The sequence below is a fragment of the Papio anubis genome, chromosome 3 (assembly GCF_008728515.1).
Source record: "Papio anubis isolate 15944 chromosome 3, Panubis1.0, whole genome shotgun sequence".
Classification (NCBI taxonomy): domain Eukaryota; kingdom Metazoa; phylum Chordata; class Mammalia; order Primates; family Cercopithecidae; genus Papio; species Papio anubis.
This window is the reverse complement of record NC_044978.1, coordinates 1,933,434-1,940,605: the sequence shown is the minus strand read 5'-3', so window position 1 is coordinate 1,940,605 and position 7,172 is coordinate 1,933,434. Positions and strand designations below refer to the sequence as shown.

At 45.3% G+C, this 7,172-nt stretch overlaps 1 pseudogene across 1 annotated transcript; it reads left to right on the top strand.

The window, feature by feature from the left end:
* Positions 1-2,771: 2,771 nt before the first annotated feature.
* Positions 2,772-4,544, top strand: LOC101022433 (annotated as a pseudogene). Its single transcript, XR_004182594.1, has one exon. The product of XR_004182594.1 is annotated as an elongation factor 1-alpha 1 pseudogene (transcript).
* The last annotated feature ends 2,628 nt before the right edge of the window (positions 4,545-7,172 follow it).

Genomic DNA, 7,172 nt, shown 5'->3' with positions numbered 1-7,172 from the left:
GGAACAAAAGTCGTGTGCATAACCCAACACAACGTGAGAAGCGCGCGAATTAGTTCAGAGTTCTCCACCCTCCGCGGTTCGCAGTTGTCATCTCCCAGCCCCCGGGGATGAAGGACTGGGACAAGCAGAGGCAGAGCCCCTGCGGGGAAGCAGAGAACGCGAGGGTGGCAGCGTCAGTCCTGCCTCTCCACTTGCCCACGCCAGCGTTCTCAGGGCAGCCCCCACTCCACACGCCCCTGCGCCACCCGTCCCGGCGCCACACTATTCTGTGACACATGTCCCTACACCACACGCCCCCGTGCCATACCCTCCTGTGCCACACGCCCCCGCGCCACATGTCCCCGTGCCACATACCCTTGTGCCACACGCCCCCGTGCAACACCCCCGTGCCACACTGCCACCATGGGCCACACATCCCCGTGCCACATACCCCCGCGCCACACGGCCACCACACACCACACACCCCTGTGCCACACAGCCACCACGTGCCACATGGCCACCATGCGCCACATACCCCCACACCACACCCCCCTTTGCCACACGGCCACCACAGGCCACACACCCCCGAGCCACACGCCCCCCTGCCACAGCCACCAGCACCACCAGCCCCCACACCACCAACCCCCGTGCCACCAGCCCCCGTGCCACACATATCCACACCACACAGCCACCATGCACCTGCTGCTGCTTGCTGCCTGGAACGTTTCCTCCTCTCTTCTCTCTGTGCTGCCCTCTGCCACAGAGTGCTGCCACTGACCCAGAACCGAAACCTCATCTGCCCCGGGATGTCCGTGGCTGTTCTGAGTCCCACACAGTCATCTCCCTCCAGTCCTGGAGGCCTCTAGGACTGCGGTAGGGAGGGGAAAGCCCCGGTGAGTGGGCCAGCTTGTCAGTCACCAAACCCCCTGCATTAGGACAAGTTCCTACCTCATATGACTCGTTTGGTTTTGCTTTTGAGATGGAGTCTCGCTCTGTTGTCCGCACTGCAAGGCAGTGGTGTCATTGCAGCTCACTGTAGCCTTGAACTTCTGGACTCAAGCGATCCTCTTCCCTCGGCCTCCCCACTAGCTAGGACTACAGGCACGCACCACCACGCCTGGCTAAGATTTTATTTTATTTTTTGTAGGGACGGTCCCACTATGCTGCCCAGACTGTGTGGTCCAAACTCCTGGCCTTAAGTAATCTTCCCACCTCAGCCTTTCAAGGTGCTGGGATTCCAGGCACGAGCCACTGCAGCTTGCCTATTTTGAGGATTAATCGCATACACAAAGAGGCATGCAGAACTTCAGCACAGTGATTTTTATTTTCAAGATCACAGAGCTAATCAATGTCAGAATCTGGATTGTAACACAGATCCCTTCCTCCATGTTTAATATACTTTCCACTCTACTTCTGATATGCATTAAACAGTATTCCAAAATGATTGTTAAAGAGGACATCTTGAATATATTTCAGTAAAATAATTGTATTACAGGAAGCAAATAAGGAGGCATGATTCTGTCATTCTCAGCCATTTTTTTAAAAATAGTTCATTTCCTTTTAGCATTTCCATTGTGTAAGCAGAGTCTATAATAACGTGCTCAGTCTGCAACATTGCTTCATATTTTTCATTTCATGTGAGTTCATTTTTTGCAGGTATAAGAAACTATCTTCAGGTTTCAGATAAAATTGCAACTGAACTTTTAAAACCTAAGTTTTTGTTGAGTCCAGGCCATAAAAATCTATCAGAAGGATGGAGAACCCAGCCATTTAATCACCCAGATTATCAGCACTTCTATAAAAAGCTTTTAAATGGCAAGAAGACAAAATGTTAAGTGAGGATAGTAATTACTTGCCTTTATCTCTTGTGCCAGGTTTCAAACCTCACCATATGGGTGTTTGTGCAAGATTAAATAGCTATTCAAGTGTGTAATGAAGTATAGATACTAAACTGAACCAAAAGATAGCATGGAATAGGTCAGAGAAGATCCATTCTGCAGAAATGGACTATGAAAGAGTTGGTTGATAGATATTCAAGATTCCAATCCTACATGTACTTTGAGGGCCTTTTAACAAAATAAAGTTCTTTTTAAATTATTTTCTATAGGTAACAAAATACTATGGGGGAAAGTAGCAAGGAAATCTGGTGTGAGAAAATAGACTGCCATCTGCAAATATCCTCTAGAAGTAGAGTGAATGAATTACTTGATTTGTTCAGGATGGCCCAGTGTAAGCATTAATAATTAATGTCAATCTCCTTTTACTCTTAGAAACGTCCTAGTTTGGCCGGGTGCAGTGGCTCACGCCTGTAATCCCAGCACTCTGGGAGGCCGAGGCGGGCAGATCATGAGGTCAGGAGATCAAGACTATCCTGGCTAACACGGTGAAACTCCATCTCTAATAAAAATACAAAAAAAAAAATTAGCAGGGCGTGGTGGCCGGCACCTGTAGTCCCAGCTACTCGGGAAGCTGAGGCAGGAGAATGGCGGGAACCTGGGAGGCACAGCCGAGATCGTGCCACTGCACACTAGCCTGGGCAACAGAGCGAGACTCTGAGAAAGAAAGAAAGAAAGAGAGAAAGAGAGAGAGAGAGAGAGAGAAAGGGAGAAAAGAGAAAACAGAAATGTCCTAGTTTGATAAATTTCGGTCACTCTATCTGGAATTATTTTTGATAGCTATTGTCAGAGTCAAAAAACCTTAAGCATGAAACTTGCCTCCACAATAAGTCACTAAAGGTGCTATCAAGAAAAGACACTGGAGAAAAAAAGGCGTTATACAAATGTTTAGAAAATCTGAGCTATAGCTTTTTCGCAACGGGTTTGCCGCCAGAACACAGGTGTCGTGAAAACTACCCCTAAAAGCCAAAATGGGAAAGGAAAAGACTCATATCAACATTGTCGTCATTGGACACGTAGATTCGGGCAAGTCCACCACTACTGGCCATCTGTTCTACAAATGCGGTGGCATCGACAAAAGAACCATTGAAAAATTTGAAAAGGAGGCTGCTGAGATGGGAAAGGGCTCCTTCAAGTATGCCTGGGTCTTGGATAAACTGAAAGCTGAGCGGGAACGTGGTATCACCATTGATATCTCCTTGTGGAAATTTGAGACCAGCAAGTATTATGTGACTATCATTGATGCCCCAGGACACAGAGACTTCATCAAAAACATGATTACAGGGACATCTCAGGCTGACTGTGCTGTCCTGATTGTTGCTGCTGCTGTTGGTGAATTTGAAGCTGGTATCTCCAAGAATGGGCAGACCCGAGAGCATGCTCTTCTGGCTTACACACTGGGTGTGAAACAACTAATTGTTGGTGTTAACAAAATGGATTCCACTGAGCCACCCTACAGCCAGAAGAGATACGAGGAAATTGTTAAGGAAGTCAGCACTTACATTAAGAAAATTGGCTACAACCCCGACACAGTAGCATTTGTGCCAATTTCTGGTTGGAATGGTGACAACATGCTGGAGCCAAGTGCTAACATGCCTTGGTTCAAGGGATGGAAGGTCACACGTAAGGATGGCAATGCCAGTGGAACCACGCTGCTTGAGGCTCTGGACTGCATCCTACCACCAACTCGTCCAACTGACAAGCCCTTGCGCCTGCCTCTCCAGGATGTCTACAAAATTGGTGGTATTGGTACTGTTCCTGTTGGCCGAGTGGAGACTGGTGTTCTCAAACCCGGTATGGTGGTCACCTTTGCTCCAGTCAACGTTACAACTGAAGTAAAATCTGTCGAAATGCATCATGAAGCTTTGAGTGAAGCTCTTCCTGGGGACAATGTGGGCTTCAATGTCAAGAATGTGTCTGTCAAGGATGTTCGTCGTGGCAACGTTGCTGGTGACAGCAAAAACGACCCACCAATGGAAGCAGCTGGCTTCACTGCTCAGGTGATTATCCTGAACCATCCAGGCCAAATAAGTGCTGGCTATGCCCCTGTGTTGGATTGCCACACGGCTCACATTGCATGCAAGTTTGCTGAGCTGAAGGAAAAGATTGATCGCCGTTCTGGTAAAAAACTGGAAGATGGCCCTAAATTTTTGAAGTCTGGTGATGCTGCCATTGTTGATATGGTTCCTGGCAAGCCTATGTGTGTTGAGAGCTTCTCAGACTATCCACCTTTGGGTCGCTTTGCTGTTCGTGATATGAGGCAGACAGTTGCGGTGGGTGTCATCAAAGCAGTGGACAAGAAGGCTGCTGGAGCTGGCAAGGTCACCAAGTCTGCCCAGAAAGCTCAGAAGGCTAAATGAATATTATCCCTAATACCTGCCACCCCACTCTTAATCAGTGGTGGAAGAACGGTCTCAGAACTGTTTGTTTCAATTGGCCATTTAAGTTTAGTAGTAAAAGACTGGTTAATGATAACAATGCATCGTAAAACCTTCAGAAGGAAAGGAGAATGTTTTGTGGACCACTTTGATATTCTTTTTTGCGTGTGGCAGTTTTAAGTTATTAGTTTTTAAAATCAGTACTTTTTAATGGAAACAACTTGACCAAAAATTTGTCACAGAATTTTGAGACCCATTAAAAAAGTTTAATGAGAAAAAAAAAAAAAAAAAAGAAAATCTGAGCTATACTGTAGGAATGTGATAGTCAACGTGTGCGTGCATACGCATGAGAGAGAGAGGGAGATTGGGAGGCCGAGGTGGGTGGATCATTTGAGGTCAGGAGTTCAACACCGGCCTGGCCAATATGGTGAAACCCCGTTTCAACTAAAAATACAAAAAATTAGCCGAGCATAATGGCACACGCCTGTAGTCCCAACTACTTGGGAGGTTGAAGCAGGAGAATTGCTTGAGCCTGGGAGGCAGAGGTTGCCACAAGCTGAGATTGCGCCACTGAACTCCAGCCTGGGCGACAGAGTGCGACTCTTTCTCAAAAAAAAAAAGAAAGAAAGAAAGAAAGAAAAGAAAAAGAAAAGAGAGAGAGAGGGAGAGAGACAGAGATGGAGAAATAAGCAACAGTTTAGGTCATCTGATGCAGGAGCTCTTCACCCTTCACTCAGAACTCAAACAATGTGGAATGGTAAATATAACAAGATTCATGTAAAACTGCAATAAAATCAATATATTTTAGAAGCAAGATGTGGCCGGGTGCGGTGGCTCAAGCCTGTAATCCCAGCACTTTGGGAGGCCGAGACGGGTGGATCACGAGGTCAGGAGATCAAGACCATCCTGGCGAACACGGTGAAACCCCGTCTCTACTAAAAAATACAAAAAACTAGCCGGGCGAGATGGCAGGCGCCTGTAGTCCCAGCTACTCGGGAGGCTGAGGCAGGAGAATGGCGTGAACCCGGGAGGTGGAGCTTGCAGTGAGCTGAGATCCGGCCACTGCACTCCAGCCTGGGCGGCAGAGCGAGACTCCGTCTAAAAAAAAAAAAAAAAAAAAAAAAAAGAAGCAAGATGTGAACTTTTCAGAAAACACAGAAAAGCAAAAAAGATGCATGCTTTCATTTGTAAAAATTTCCAAGATATACTATTAGATAGCAAAACCATACAGCAAAACATAAAGTGTGATTCTGTTTTTTGAAGACATATTAAATATTTGACATATTTTAGAAAATGTCTGAGGGATGATATACCAAACAGTTAATAATAGTGTTGTAAATGGGTAATTGTTTCTATTTAGGTTAAATGTGATTACATGCTTAATGCTCCCCCTCTGTGTGTATGTGTGTGTGTATATGTGTGTATGTGTGCGTGTATGTGTATGTGTATGTGTGTCTGTGTGTATGTGTCTGTGTATGTGTCTGTGTGTATGTGTGTATGTGTATGTGTATGTGTGTATATGTGTGTGTGTCTGTGTATGACTGTGTGTGTATGTGTGTATGTATGTGTATGTGTGTGTATGTGTATGTGTGTGTATGTGTGTGTATATGTGTGTATGTGTCTGTGTGTATATGTGTGTGTGTATGTGTGTGTGTGTGTGTGTCTCCACCTCAGTCACAATAGGGGTTTCTTCTTCAGTGTGAACCCTGAAATGAGAAAACATGCAGAGCCCAGTGGAGATTCAGCTGCCTAGCAGCCTCATGCAGTGTGGAGAAGAAATCAACAAAGGGTTACTGTTACTGCACAAAGTGACTAATACAAGTGGTCATAGGTGAAGGGCAAGATTCCTAAAAAGTGTTTTTCTGCATTTATTTCTATGACGAAAGACTTTCTTTAGCCAGTACTAATGATGAAGCTGTGCAACAAGAATGAAAAAACTCAAGCTTCTCATTTATTCCCTTCTCACCCTCTCCTAATTCACAGCCGCAAAGGAGGTACTACCACCACCAAACCGCCAAAAGGCAAAGCGTAGACAATGATTTTCTGAGGTTTCTTTCACCTCTAAGTTACAATTTTTTTTTTTTTTTTTTTTTTTTTGAGACGGAGTCTCACTCTGTCACCCAGACTGGAGTTCAGTGGCTCCATCCCTGTTCACTGCAAACTCCGCCTCCCGGGTTCAAGCGATTCTCCTGCCTCAGCCTCCCAAGTAGCTGGGACTACAGGTGCCCGCCACCACGCCCGGCTAATTTTTTGTATTTTTAGTAGAGACGGGGTTTCACAATGTTAGCCTGGATGGTCTCGATCTCCTGACCTCATGATCCACCCACCTCGGCCTCCCAAAGTGCTGGGATTACAGGCGTGAGCCACCGTGCCCGGCCTCTAAGTTGTAATTGTTACTGTAAAAAATACACGTATATTTAGATATGTGTGACTTTGGGGGTTGTGTTTTAAATAGCAGTTGATTTTGTTTTAGTCTATATTAGCATTTCAGGTTTTTTTTTTTTTAAATCTAAGCAAATCAAAATGACTTTTCAGACCAAATGTGCAAATTTTAATCCATCCTAATTTCATGACGAACTAAAAAGCACTACTGGGTCATAGTGGAATCGGGTCATCCAACAGAAATCACTACATAACTAATTCAGTTGCAACTCAATTGTAAAGGTAAATAGTCATGACAACCAAACCAAACAGTTCTTCTAAGGTAGTTCACAGAAACACGGACAAGGCTGCTTTTTGTGAATTTTTAAATTTCCTTCCTTTGTAGAGACTGTGAAATGTGTGCCTTCCCTTCTCCCTAGTTTCTCCTCAGATAACCTCATTCAATCTCATAGTTTTCAATACCTTTCTCTGTGGCTGGTGATGAACACATTTTTAATCTAGCCCTAAAACATTCAATCCCATGGTTTTAAATACCTTC